Source organism: Dasypus novemcinctus, chromosome 9, assembly GCF_030445035.2.
Source record: "Dasypus novemcinctus isolate mDasNov1 chromosome 9, mDasNov1.1.hap2, whole genome shotgun sequence".
Taxonomy (NCBI): Eukaryota; Metazoa; Chordata; class Mammalia; order Cingulata; family Dasypodidae; genus Dasypus; species Dasypus novemcinctus.
In genome coordinates, this window is record NC_080681.1 from 2,011,012 (window position 1) to 2,026,623 (window position 15,612).

Here is a 15,612-nt window from a genome sequence, read left to right on the forward strand (position 1 = left end):
CCACTGTAGCTAAGTAATATGATTTAAAGTCCAGAAGTGAGAGTTCTCCAACTTTGTTTTTCCTTTTTAAGATGTCTCTGGCTATTCAGGACCCCTTAACCTTCCAAATAAATTTGATAATTATGTTTTCCATTTATTTAAAAAGTGCTGGTGGAATTTTTGTCAGGATTCCATTGAATCTGTATATCAATTTGAGTAGAACACCTTTTTAAAATTTTTACTTTTATTTAAGAATTGACATCTTAATGATATTAAGTCTTCCAATCTGTGACATTGGAATGTTCTTTTAATTAATGTTTTGTTTTTAATTTTTAACCAATGAGTTGCTTTACATCATTGGTTAAGTTTATTCCTAAATATTTGGGTTTTATCTGTCATATTATTTTCATCACTCTCTTGACACTTTTAATTACATTTACTGATATAATCTTCATGTCTAGACTCTCTTCCAAGTCTCCCTCTCCTGACTTTTCTTTTCAGGCTACAGCACACCCTCTAATATTTCCTGCAAAGCTGGTCTCTTGTTTACAAACTCTTTCAGTTTCTGTTTATTTGTGAATATTCCAAACTAGTCCTCATTTTTGAAAAACAATAATGCTGGATATTAGATTCTTGGCTGGAAGTTTTTCTCTGCTGTATCTTAAATATATCAGACCAGTGTCTTCTTACCTCCATGGTTTCTGTTGAGAAATCAGCACTTAAACTTATTGAGTGTCCCTTATGTTATGCATTACTTTTCTCTTGCTGCTCTCAGAATTCCCTCTTTGTCTTTGGTATTTGAAATTCTGATTAGTATGTGTCTCAGAGTTTGTCTATTCAGATTTATTCAGATAGGAGTACCTTGTGCTTCTTGGACATGGCTACCTATGTCCTTCAATAGGGTTGGGTAATTTTTTACCATATTTCTTCAAATATCCTTCTGTCCCTTTTCCCTTCTTTTCTTCTTCTGGGACACCCATGACATGTATGTTTTCATGTCTCTTACTGTTGTTCAGTTTCCTGAGAATTTGTTCTATTTTTTCCTTTCTTTTCTTCAGCCGTTCTTTTGTATGTTCACTTTCAGAGGCCATTTCTTTAAGCTCAACAATCCTTTATTCTGCTATTATATAATTCCAGTGTATTTTTAATTTCATTTACTACCCCTTTCATTCCCATAAGATCTGCTATTTTTCTATGTAAGCTTTCAAATTCTTCTTTGTGCTCATTCAATATCTTCTTAATATCCTTAATCTCTCTAGCCATCCCATTGAATTTATTAAGAAGATTTGTTTGAACATCTATGATTAGTTGTCTGAACTACTTTATGTCATCTGGAAGCTTATCTTGATCCTTTAACTGAGCCATATTTTCTGTTTTTTGGTGTGGATTGTAATTTTTTGTTGGTGTCTTGGCATGTGGCTTAATAGATGCATTTATTCTGGGTGCAGTTTCTCTCTTTAGTTTAGGGCTTCTTGCCCTTTCTCCCTTGCTGGTTGTGTAGTAGGTGCCAAGAATATAGTTGATGCTGTTAAGCTGTAGAAGCTCATGCTTCCCTCATTGCCCCAGGGACCAATGAAGCTTCTCCCAACTTTCTCCTTTGCCAGGGGTAGCGACAGAGCCACAGTCAAATGTAGTAATCCAAGTCATGCAGGCCTAGACTATAGTTGCCCGAGAGACTGAAACTTCATGTCCCTTTCTCCCCTGCCTGAGATGTGGATGGGGCTACAGGTGTGGGCAGCAATCTATGCTGTGTGGGTCTAAACTGACCACATTTGCCCAGGTAGACTTCCCACTCTGTCCAGCCAAATATACCTGCAGTTAACAGGAGAGGCTGGCACAGGTCCCCCCAGCTTCCTCCCTGCTGGAGGTGGGGCTGGGGCTTAGGCTAGAGCTGCAATCTGATCTGGATGGAAAGAAGGCTTTCCTTGCCAGCACTAAGATTTTCAGTGCACCCTGCTTCCCCTCATGGCAGGGGCAGAGTCTGGCCTCTTTCTGACTTGGACATGTTCAAATTTTACCTGTTCTTAGGGTTCTTAACCTGCCAAATTTACTAATCAGTAGCTGAAGTTGGTATCCAACTATCTCTTCCTCCCTGTTTTTTGGGAAGTGGATCCTCCAATTCCAGCCGCAGATTAGCTCCTAAGGTGGCTTGAAATGCCAGTGGAGGATTGTCACCGGCCTCCAGGACATGGAGTACTTTACTCATGAATCTTCTCTGCAGATGGGTAGTCTCCTCCTTCCATTCTTTCAAGGATACTGGAGGATGTTCTTCTGGTCTCCTGGAGCTCCCAAACAGGAGCTTCAGATAGCTCTGGGTGATTACTAACTGCCCTGTTGCATGAGCTGACTCTAGGCTCCTTACTCTCCTGTCATCTTGCTGGTTGTCTATCCATTTATTTTTTTAACATCATTTCTGGATTAAAGTGGTTTCTGTTTTAAATTTTACTACATTGTTTAGACACACATCTTTAAAAAGAAAATTCAAACAAAACCACATCCCTCTTATGGAGACTTTCCTTTTACTTGATGAATAATATACAAATAAGGTTTATTGACCTTTAAGGTCTTTGAAAAATTGACTCAAACTTACCTTTAATTACCATATCCTGCTATTTGATTTAGTCAATAAATACAACAATGTCCCCACAAATTCATTTGTTTTTTAAATCTTGTTTGTTAGAGAATTTGTGAGTTTACAGAACAACCTTGCAAAAAATACAGGGTTCCTATACACCACTCTGCCACCAATGCCTTGCATTGGTGTGGAATGTTTTTTACAAGTGATAATACAATATTTTTACAATTTTACCATTAACTACAGTCCATTGTTTAACATAGCAGTCACTGTGTAGTATAGTTCCATGGATTTTTAAAAAAATATTCTATTACCAGCTATACAATCTAGCATTTCCCCTTTTAATCACAGTCCGAAATGTATTTCAGTGGTGCTACCATCAACACCATTCATTACCAAAACCTCTCCATCATTCCAAATAGGAACCCTTAAACTTTGTATATTCTAGCTTTATAATCACAATGACCTTTTGTTTTGTTTCAAGGTAGTTGGAAAACTTATAGCCAGTAGACTGTGTTCACACACACTAATATTTTCTAGTGTGGCCTTTTTCTTCACCTATTTCCAAGTCTTGATTTCCCAGCACAAAATCTTTTTTTTTTTTACCTATCAAGTTACTTTATTCATTGCAGAGAGGGTAGATCTACATTTCCTTTTTTAACTTTATTCCATTAAACATGGCTTTAGAACTTTCAGCATCTTAAAGATTTAATAAATATAGTATTAGTTTATTTAATTGATATTCCAAAAATGTAGGGAGATTACATTTAAGCTAAATAAAATTGAAACCATTATATTTTATTCCAGAAATGTTCTTTTTGCTTCTTTTATAGGTTTAATGGATTTTTTTTGAATAAAATTCTAAAACTCTGAATAATCATAAAAGCATACTGAATGCTAGGTTTTGTAATATATTACAATTGTTTAATTTTTTTACATTACAATTTAGGAAGGATCATTCCATACATTTCAAGGAATTTTCCTTTATTTATTGAAATTTGATAATAGGGATATAACCACTCATATTTTAAGGCAGCACTAAATCTTTTTCCTTTTTTTGCTTGGGCCCTTTTTATTTTCTTTTTTTTTTTAATGTTACATTAAAAAATAATGTTACATTAAAAAAAATATGAGGTTCTCATATACCCCCACCCCCGTCACCCAACTCCTCCCCCAATAACAAAAACCTCCTCCATCATCATGAGACATTCACTGCATTTGGTGAATACATCTCTGAGTACGACTGCACCTCATGGTCAATGGTCCACACCATAGTACACACTCTCCCACGGTCCACTCTGTGGGCCATGAGAGGACATACAATGTCTGGTAAATGTCCCCACAGCATCACTCAGGACAATTCCAAGTCCTGAAAACGCCCCCACATCACATCTCTTCTTCACACTCCCTACCCCAGCAGCCACCGTGGCCACTTTCTCCACAACAATGCCACATTTTTTTTTTATTACTAACCACAATAGTTCATGAATAGATTATCTAATCCATACTCTAATCCTCCATCCTGTGGACCTGGAATAGTTGTGTCCACTCCATATCTATGTCAAGAGAGGGCTTATATTCCACATGGACGCTGGTTGCAATTCTCGTGCTTTCAGTTGAAGGCAACCTTGGCTCCATGGTGTGGTGGTTGACCTTCTTCACCTCCATATTAGCTGAGGGGGATAAGTCCAATAAACCAGAGTGTAGGAGTTGCAACTCTGTTGAGGCTCAGGACCTGGCTATCACATGGTCAGTCTAGAGATTCAAGTCCCCTGGGTATACATTAAACCTCAGCACCAACTACAGATCCAGTAAAAGTAACAGGAGAGGTTTGTGAACAAAGATCACATCTGAATCCAGCTCCATCATACAGAAACACAAGCTCCAAAGTAGGGACAACTGACATGGCACTGAACTCCATGGTCATCTGCCATGACCATAGAAACTGTGGGTCTCTGTGGCCCTCAGAAGAACCAATATCTGAGGTTGTAGCTATTTTATCTGTCTCTAGGACTCTGCTGAGGTGTGCATAAGGGTTACCCCTCTGATAACCTCCTAGCTCTTTTTGGAGACTCATAGCCATATAAACTCTTTTGTCCTTTCCATTTCCCCCTTTTATTCAGGTCAAAAAGCATTTTTAACTCCGGGTATTATATGTAGACTGAGATATTCTGCTGATCTGAGTTGACCCTTTTATTCAAGGTCATTTTCTAGTTACATCATCAGCTGGTACTTGGTAGTAATCCCTCAGCACCAGAGAGGCTCATCCCTGGGAGTCAGGCTGGGGGGAAGGCAATGCATTTACATGCTGAGTGTGGCTTTGGGACTGGCACATTTGAGCAATACGGAGGCTCTCAGGAGGTAACTCTTAGGCACCCTGCAGCTCTAGGCCTTGTTCTTATTTCAGGTGCACAGGTTCACAAGCATAGTCATTAGTATCAAGGTCTCATTGTTGGATCTTCCTTTTTTGGTCTTTGCTATTGCATTTGGGGGGTTGTTGCTGTCCCTTTAGGGAATGTGATAGAGCTCCCCTGGCTAGGAACTCAGCACTCCCTCAGTTGTTTTTAATTGTAACCACTATGAAAATATCCATTTTTATGTACCCTGGATATATACCCAGAGAACTCCCTGCCAACCATGTGTCCCCTGTTAATAACATCCACACCAGTATTCCACCCCCCCTGACATTGTTGAACCTCTCTGTGCTCCAAAACTTCTTCAAAAATGAAGCCCAATATATTGCCAGGTTCCATTAATACTAAAATGGAATATAGTGATGAGTTTAAAGTTAGATATAGAATACATATTAATTTTTAGAAAAATTAAGGTAAAAATAAATTGGGGTATCAAAAAATTAAAAGATGTAAAAGCTTTGTTTTTATATTTTGCCTTCCATCACTGCAATAAATATGCAAATTGGCAAGGCAACTTCTTCCATCTTTAACTCAGTGTCTACGTCCTTCAACCTTTTTTACCTAATTATTAAGCTTGTCTTCACAAAAGTTTTAGATCACAGTAATTCATTGAGGTCATTTAGTATTTGTTCTTCAATGCCTGGGTTGCTTTGCTCAAAATAAGGTTCTCGAGATTCAACTATGTTATCCCATGTGTTTTAGTGTATTCATTCTTAAAGCCGAGTAGTATTCCATTGTATATATATACCACATTTTATTTATCCATTCATCTGTTGATGGACATTTGGGTGATTCCAACTTTTGGCAATAGGGAACAATGCTGCTATGAACATTGTGTGCATATTATCAGTTTGTGTCCTTGTTTTCCGTTCGACTGGGTATATATCCAGCAGTGGAATTGCTGGGTCATGTGGCAAATCTATAGCTCATTTTTTGAGAAACTGCCAAACTGTCCTCCAGAAGGGCTGGATTCTTCTGCATTCCCACCAGCAGTGGATGAGTGTTCCCATTCCTCCACATCCTCTCCAGCATTTGTAGTCTTCTGTTTTTTTCATAGCTGCCAATCTTACGGGAGGAAGATGGTATCTCACTGTAGTTTTGATTTGCATTTCCCTAATAGCTGGAGATCTGGAGCATTTTTTTCATTTGCTTTTTGGCCATTTGTATTTCTTTGTTGGAGAAGTGTCTGTTTAAATCTTTTTCCTATTTTTTAAATGGGTTGTTTGTCTTTTTATTTTTGAGATATACGAGTTCTTTGTATATGCAGTTTATGAGTCTCCTATCACATATATGGTTGCCAAATATTTTCTCCCATTGTGTAGGCTCTCTTTTCACTCTCTTGACAAACTCCTTTAAGGTGCAGAAGGCTTTAATTTTGAGGAAGTCCCTTTTATCTATTTGTTCTTTTGCTGCTCGTGCTTTTGGCGTGAAGTTCATGAAGCCATTTCCTATTACAAGGTCCTGTGGATGCGTCCCTACACTGCTTTCCAAAGTCTTTATGGTCTTGGCTCTTATATTTAGGTCTTTGATCCATCTTGAGTTGATTTTTTTATAAGGTGTGAGTTGGTAATCCTCTTAAATTCTTTTACATACGGATATCCAGTTCTCCAGGCACCATTTGTTGAATAGGCTATTCTCTCCCAGTTGAGAGTGTTTGGTGGCTTTATCAAATATTATATGACTATATATATGAGGATCTCTATCAGAACTCTTAATTTGGTTCCATTGGTCTGTGTGTCTCTCCTTGTGCCAATACCATGCTGTTTTCACATACTTTGTAGTATGTTTTGAAGTCAGGTACTGTGATTCCTCCAATTTCATTTTTCTTTTTCAATATGTCTTTGGCTATTCAGGACCTTTTTCCTTTCCAAATAAATTTCATAGTCTCTCTAGTTCCTTAAAGAATGAAGTGTTGATTTTTATTGGGATTGCATTGAATTTTTACATCAGTTTTGTTAAGATAGACATCTAATATTTAGTCTTCCTATCCATGAACAGGGAATATTCTTCCATTTTTTTAGGTCTTTGATTTCCTTGAACAGTGTTGTGTAGTTCTCTGTGTATAAGTCTTTTACCTCTTTAGTTAAATTTATTCCTGGGTATTTTATTTATTTATTTACTATTGTGAATGGTATTTGGTTCTTGATTTCCTCATAAGATTGCTCATTATTGGTGTACAGAAATGCTACTGATTTTTGCACATTTATCTTGTAACCTGCGACTTTACTGAATTTATTTATAAGTTAGAAGCTTTCTTGTAGACTTCTCAAGGTTTTCTATGTATAGGATTATGTCATCTGCAAATAAATGAAATTTTGACTTCTTCCTTTCCAATGTGAATGCTTTTTATGTCTGGTTCTTGCCTCAGTGCTCGAGCAAGTACTTCTAAGACAATGTTAAACAAAAGAGGTGACAGTGGGCATCCTTGTCTTGTTCCTGATCTTAGAGGGAAGGATTTTAGGATTTCACCATTGTAAACGATGTGGCTGTGGGTTTTTCATATATACTCTTTGTCATGTTCAGAAAATTTCCTTGTATTCCAAACATATGTAGTATTTTTATCAAGAAAGTTGCTATATTTTGTCAAATGCTTTTTCTGCATGAGTAGATATAATCATGTGATTTTTTCCTCCAATCTGTTTATATGGTGTATTACATTGATTGATTTCCTTATGTTGAACCATCCTTGCATAACCAGAATGAATCCCATTGGTCATGGTGTATAATTCATTTAATGTGTTGTTGGATATGGTTAGCAAGTATTCTGTTGAGCATTTTTGTGTCATTAGAGAAATTGGTCTGTAATTTTCCTTTCTTGGGTGCCTTTGTTTGACTTGTTACCAGGGTAATGTTGGCATCATAGAGTGAGTTAGGCAATATTTCTTCTCTTTCAATTTTTTGGAAGAGTTTCAGCAAGAATGGCATTAGTTCTTTCCAGAATTTGTAGAATTCACCAGTGAAGCCATCTGGCCCAGGGCTCTTCTTACTTGGGAGGTTTTTAATGACTGATTCTCTTTCCTTGTGATTGGTTTGTTAAGATCATCAATTTCTTCTTTCATTAATATAGGCTGCTTATGTGTTTCTAGGAATTTGTCCATTTCCTCTGAATTGTCATTTTTGTTGGAATATAGTTTTTCAAAGTATCCTGTCATAATAGTCTTTATTTCTGTGGGATCAGTGGTGATATCTCCTTTCTCCTTTCTTATTTTGTGTATTTTCATCTTCTCTCTTTTTTTGTTAGTCTAGCTAAGGGTTTGTCAGTTTTATTGATCTTCTCAAAGAACCAGCTCTTGGTTTTGTTTATCTTTTCAGTGCTTTCTTATTTTCCATTTCATTTAGTTCTGCTCTTTTCTTTGTTCTTTCTTTCTTTCTTCTTCCTGTGGATTGCTTTTTTGTTTCCTTTTTTACTAATTTCACCAAATGTGCAGTTAGTTCTTCAATTTTTGCTCTTTCTTCTTTTTTGATGTATGAATTTGTTGCTATAAATTTCCCTCTCAGTACTGCTTTTGCTGCATCCCATTAGTTTTGGTAGGTTGCGTTATCATTTTCATTAGTTTCAAGGTAGTTATTAATTTCTTTTGAAATTTCCTCCTTCACCAACTGTTTTTCTAAGAGTGTGCTGTTTAATGTCCATATCTTGGTGTGAAATCTGGGTCTGGTCCTCGTAGATTTCCAGCTTCACTCCACTGTGGTCAGAGAAATTATTCTTTATGATTTTGATCTTTCTGAATTCATTGAGTCTTTCTTTGTGGCCTAGCATATGGTCTATCTTGGACAATAATCCATGTGTACTTGAGGAAAATGTATACCCTGCTGTATTCAGGTGTAATGATCTGTATATGTCTATTAAGTCCAGCTCCTCTAATATGCTGTTCAGAGTTTTTTTTATTTTTTTATTTTTATTTTTTAAAGATTTATTTTTATTTATTTAATTCCCCTCCCCTCCCCCAGTTGTCTGTTTTCTGTGTCTTTTTGCTGTGTCTTGTTTCTCTGTCTGCTTCTGTTGTCGTCAGCGGCATGGGAAGTGTGGGCGGCGCCATTCCTCGGCAGGCTGCTCCCTCCTTTGCGCTAGGCGGCTCTCCTTATGGGTGCACTCCTTGCGTGTGGGGCTCCCCTACGCGGGGGACACCCCTGTGTGGCACAGCACTCCTTGCGCGCATCAGCACTGTGCATGGGCCAGCTCCACATGGGTCAAGGAGGCCCGGGGCTTGAACCGCAGACCTCCCATGAGGTAGACGGACGCCCTAACCACTGGGCCAAAGACCATTTCCAGAGTTTTTGTTTATTGATTCTCTTTTGTGATGTTCTGTCCAAAGTTGATAGTGGTGTATTAAAGTCCCCCAGTATAATTATAGAGGCATCTATTATTTCACTTAGCTTTTCCAATGTTTGCCTCATGTATTTGGAGGCTCCCTTGTTAGGAGCATAAATATTTATGATTGTTCTTCCTTCTTGAAAAATTATCCCTTTCACTAATATGTAGTATCCATCTTTGTCTCTCACAATTGTTTTGCATTTAAAGTCTATTTTGTGGTGTTTATGTGTGATGAATCTGGACTCAGATGGGATCTCCCTTCATAAGACTTTCATGCTAATGTGCTGGAGGTGCAGTTAATGTTGGGGTTTAAGATATATTTAGGGGATTTGAATCTCTGGACTGTCAATGTGATAGCCAGATCCTGAGCCTCAACAGACTCCAGCACCTACAATCTGATTTATTGGACTTACCACACTCAGCTAAGATGGAGGTGAAGAAGGACAACCACCACACCATGGAGCCTAGAGTGATTAAAACTGAAAATGGGAGGATTGCATCCAGCATCCAGGTGGAATCTGAGCCTCCTCTTGACATAAAGGTGCAATGGACACAACCAATCCAGTGTCCACATAGAAGAGGTGGCATTGGATTGGGAAAAGTGGACATAATGGACAAAGGGTATGGGGAAAGGCAGGAAGAGATGAGAGGTGGAGGCGTCTTCGGGACATGGAGCTGCCCTGGATGGTGCTTCACCGGACATTGTAAATCCTCACAGGGCCTACACGATGGAATAGAGGAGAGTATGGGCCATGATGTGAACCAATGTATATGAGGTGCAGAGGTGCCCAAAGATGTACTTACCAAATCCAATGGATGTGTCATGATGATGGGAACGAGTGTTGTTGGGGGGGGGGAGAGGGGGGGTGGGGGGGTGGGGTTGAATGGGACCTCACATATATATTTTTAATGTAATATTATTACAAAGTCAATAAAAAATAAAAAAATAAAAAAAAAAAAATAAATAAAAAAAAAATAAACTGCAAAAAAAAAAAAAAAAAAAAAAAAAAAAAAAAAAAAGTCTATTTTGACTGATATTAATATAGCTACTCCTGACTTTTTTTGGTTGTTTGCTTTTAAGATTGTTTTCCAGCCATTCACTTTCGACCTCCTTGAATCCCAGGGTCTAAGATGTGTTTCTTGTAGACAGCATATAGATGGGTCATATTTCCTTATCCAATCTTCCAGTCTGAATCTTTTTACAGGTGAATTTATCCATTGACATTCAGTGTATTACTTTCAAGGAATTATTTATGTTAGCCATATTTTCTTTGGACTTGTGTTTGTCTAAAGTTTTTTTCTTCTCTTTTTGTCTTTTTTGTTTCTTGTACACTCTCCTCCAACTCTGCCTCTCCTGTTTTTTTTCTTTCTTCCTGCAGAACTCCCTTTTGTATTTCTTGAAGGGCAGGGTTCTTGTTGGCATACTCTTTTAATTTCTGTTTATCTGTGAATATTTTGAACTCTCCATCATTTTTGAATGCTAGCTTAGCTGGGTAGAGTATTCTTGGTTGGAAAATTTTTTTGTTTTATTATCTTGACTATATCATACCACTGCCTTCTTGCCTCCATGGTTCCAGATGAGAAATCAGCAGTTAATCTTATGGAGCCTCCCTTGTATGTGATGGTTCTCTTTTCTCTTGCTCCTATAGAATTTTCTCTTTGTCTTGAGCATTGGATAATTTGACAAGTATATGTCTTGGGGTGGGCCTGTTAGGATTTATGGTGTTTGGGGTGCATTGTGCTTCCTGGACATGTACATCCATCTCCCTCAGTAGATTTTGGAAGTTTTCAGTCATTATGTCCTCCAACACCCCTTCTGTCCTCTTTCCCTTCTCTTCTCCTTCTGGGATGTCTATAATATGTATGTTTGTGTGCTTTGCATCATCATTCAGGTCCCTAAGTCCCAGCTGGGTTTTTTCTACCTTTTTATTGATCAGTTCTACTCTCTGTTTGATTTCAGATGTATTGTCTTCCACATCATTAATTCTGTCCTCTGCCTCTTCTAATCTGCTGCTCTTTGTTGAGAGGGTATTTTTTATTTCTTGAACTGTGGTGTTCATCACCATCATATCTGTTATCTTTTTGTGTATGACTGCAATTTCTTCTGTATTCTCTCCAAGTGTTTTCTTCATATTGTTAATCTCTTCCTTTACTTCATTAAGTTGGTCTCTAATATATATGTTTGAGAGCTCCTCTTCCTGGTTTTTAGTTTGTTTATTGGATTCAGCCACATTTTCCTGATTATTGGTTTAGTCTGTAGTTTTTTATTGCTGTCTGGTTATCATTTTATCTTGACAGGTTTAATCAGTTCCTTACCTTCTTTGTCTAGTCTTGGGGATTAATTAGTTGTTGTTCATGTGAAAGTGTCTTCTCTTCATCACTTTGTTCTTCTTATTCTATGTTCTTGTTGCTGGCTAAGTTCACTTTGAAGGAAAATATTAGGGCCAGGGGAAGCAAAATGAGTAAGAAAAGAAAATGTATAAAGTAGTATTGGTAATAAATGTTAACAGAGAAACAATATGAGATCTAGGAGAATGGATATTAGACTCATGTAAGTTGTGTAGAGTTATAGCAGTAAGTAGAGTATCTATAATGAGACAGTCGACTGAATATGGGGAGGAATATAGTATGAATTAAAAGGCCAGTATTTTCATGAGAGAGGGAAAGAGAAAAGAAAGACAATAATATCAAGAGTGGATAAAAGACAGAAAACAGAACAAAGGTATGAGAAATAAAAAATCATACAATTTGGGGGCCAAAGAAAGGGAGGTGGAATGTAAGAGAAACAGTAGATGATGGAGGATAGAAAGATGTAGAGGAAAGGGAGAGTGTAGGTGGCCAAAATCAATACACACAGAAAAGAGGAAATGGAGGATGAGGAAACACAGCAAATGTGAAGTGCTCCCTGCAGCACCTATTATATAAAGAAAATAAAATAAAAAAGAAAAGAGAGGAAAAAGAGAAAAAAGGGGGGAACAGAAAAGGGGGTGAAACAAGCAAGATAAAGAGAAAAAAACTAAATAAATGAAAAAGGACCTTGTGGGATAAAATGGGAGATAAGACCAGGAGACAATGCAACAGTAGCAACCATGATAAAAAAAAAAAGTATCAAAGTTTCAAGCTAGGAATCCTCTTTCCAGTTAAATAAAATGCTTAGGGATCTGATATTCCCTCTTTCTCCCATCCTCACTTCTGTCTCTCCCAGGTCAGCTGGAACGCTGCCTGAGGGGTCCGGTAGGAGATTCAAGTGGGTTCTTGTTGAACCAACTCAACACAGAAGACAGTGACTCTTTACTTCCAGCATGAGAGCACTTACACCTCACCAGCAACCCCAAATATGCTATTGGAAGCTTGGATAGCATGTCCTACAGTCCCTTCCCCTTAGGTGTGCTAGGGAAGGTCTAATTGATTTTCTTTCTTTTTTTTAAAGATTTATTTATTTATTTAATTGCCCCCCTCCCCCGGTTGTCTGTTCTCTGTGTCTGTTTGCTGCGTCTTGTTTCTTTGTCTGCTTCTGTTGTCGTCAGCGGCTTGGGAAGTGTGGGCAGTGCCATTCCTGGGCAGGCTGCACTTTCTTTCATGCTGGGCAGCTCTCCTTATGGGTGCACTCCTGGTGCATGGGGCTCCCCTATGCGGGGGACACCACTGCGTGGCACGGCACTCCTTGTGTGCATCAGCACTGCGCATGGACCAGCTCCACACGGGTAAAGGAGGCCCAGGGTTTGAACCACAGGCCTCCCATGTGGTAGACGGACACCCCACACTGGGCCAAGTCTGTTTCCTATAATTGATTTTCTGATCCACCTCCTCCCAGACCAAGTTTCCTATCCCAGGACATTTAGGTAAATTGGACTTTCTCAGCAGATTCACCTCTGCTTTCTTCCCAGACTCTCCCCAAGTCAGCTGGTACACTCCTCAAAGCTCAAAGAAAAAAAAAAACCAACAAAAAACGTGGAGCGCTAGGGTAATCAAGGACCTCAGTCGGACCTCAGGGTGCTGGTTTTGGGGATGGGAAGTCCGGGGTATTGCAGGCTCAAGGTATGTGAGTCTGTGGAGTGTGGGCTACCAGGGTTTACGGTATACAGACCTGGGAACCATGCATCCAGTAAACATGGGGTTTGGGAATGCTGTAGCACAACAAAGATTTCAGGGATTCCTGTGGCTGGGCTGCCAGCACTAGGGGGAGGAGTCCCACCCACACCTTCTGACCTTTGTGTCAGAAACCCAAAATTCCACCTCTCACAAGAATCTCTTCTGTCACTGTCTCACCAAATTGACGTCCAGTCACCTCCTGCCCTGCAAGCCCCTGAAACAGACTGCTCAGGGTCTGGGAACACCTCAGCACAACAAAGTTTTCAGGGATTGCCACATCTGGGCTGCGAGCCCTAGGGGGAAGAGTCCCAAACACAACTTCTGACCTCCATGTCAGAGAACCAAATTCTACCTCTTGCAAGAATCTCTTCTGTCACTGTCTCACCAAATCAATGTCCAGACACCTCCTGCCCTGCAAGCCCCCGAAACAGCCTGGTCCAGCAGAACTCTGATCATACTCACCTGCTTCTTTGCAGGAGAGATTATGAGGTGCACTCACTCAGACACCATCTTGTCCCTAGCACTAAATCTTTATTGTCATAGATTTGTCATAAAATCCCTGAGGTTAATACATATGATTTCATCTTTCAGAAGTGAAAGGTCAAAGCAAGAGTAATGCAGGGGACCAATGAGCGCGCCTCCTCTGGATTTATTCTGATAGGTTTTTCAGACAAGTCTCAGTTAGAGCCGGTTCTCTTTGGAATAATCTTGTTCCTTTACCTCATGACCTTTCTAGGCAACACTGCTATCATCTTGGTGTCCATCTTGGACTCTAAACTCCACACTCCTATGTAATTTTTCCTCTCCCATTTCTCCTTCCTGGACCTCTGCTTCCTCAGTAGTATCATTCCTCAGCTTCTAGTCAACCTCTAGTGTTCAGATAAGCCCATCACATATGTAGACTGCATGATTCAACTCTATGTCTCCCTTGTACTGTGCTACATTGAGTGTATCCACCTGGCTGTGATGACCTATGATCACTATGTTGCTGTTTGCCATCCTTTACATTATATTTTTTCATGCATCTTTGGCTCTGCCATGTCTTGGCCTCTATGGAATGGCTCAGTGGGGTGGCCACTACATTGATTCAGTCCACAATCACCCTTCAGCTGCCCTTCTGTGGTCACTGCCAGGTGGATCATTTCTTCTGTGAGGTCCCTGTACTCATCAGGTTGGCATGCGTGGACACCAACCAGGCTTCAACCAGGCTGAGCTCTTTGTGGCTAGTGTATTATTCCTGGTGGTGCCTTTGTCACTCATCCTAATCTCCTGTGGGTACATTGCTCAAGCAATTTTGAAGATCAAGTCAGCCATTGGAAGACATAGAGCATTTGGGACCTGTTCTTCCCACCTGATGGTAGTCATCTTCTATGGAACCATCATTTTTATGTATTTGCAGTCAGCCAAAAGTAGATCCAAGGACCAAGGAAAGTTTGCTTCCCTCTTCTACATCGTGGTGATCCCCATGCTTGACTCACTCATATATACCCTGAGGAACAAGGAAGTAAAGGCAGCACTGAAAAAAAATTTTGGAAACTCTATGATTGAGTGGGACATGATTATCAAGAAACATTTAGGAGAGACTTACTAAGGGTGAATCACTTAATGAAGGGTGACTAAATAACTAATTTGGTTATGTTCATGACCCTGTCAATGGGATTCAGTAGAAGAGAATAAATTAGAGCTTGAATTTCAGAATCTGAACAACCTGAGTTTGAGTGCCCATTTCACCACAGAAGAGCTGTGGGACTTGGCCAATTTGCACAACTACCATTACATTATTTCTAAACTGGGCTGTATACTAGGACCTGAAATGCAATAGACCCAATTAAAACAGATCACTGTTCTAAGGATTTTATTGTTTTTAAAGTTAGTTTTTATAAAATTTATTATCTTTAATAGTTACAGCCATATTTTTAGATGACTTATAAATTACTGAATTATTATAAAGTTTTTACAATTTTTCTTTCACAAAAATTAAAATACTTTGACCAGTTGCTCAGAACAGAAAGAGAAAACACTAAACTTCAGTGATATTCTTTTACCAACTCTAAGTATGGGTTCCTAAGCCCCTTAAGTCCCATTTGTAGGCTCTCTGAATTCACCTCTAGTGCTGCACCCCACACCCAGTCCTGTGTTATAAGTTTCTGATTTTTTGTATTTCTTCCCTTACTAGATTTTTATCCCCCCTTGTAGCTTTTTGCTTGCTGTCTGCTCTCTGTGTCTATTCTCTGTGC

The 15,612-nt window shown here is 39.0% G+C and overlaps 1 pseudogene; it reads left to right on the top strand.

Moving 5' to 3' along the window:
- The first annotated feature begins 13,990 nt into the window (after nt 1-13,990).
- LOC139439601 (olfactory receptor 2G2-like) lies at nt 13,991-14,966 on the top strand (annotated as a pseudogene).
- The last annotated feature ends 646 nt before the right edge of the window (nt 14,967-15,612 follow it).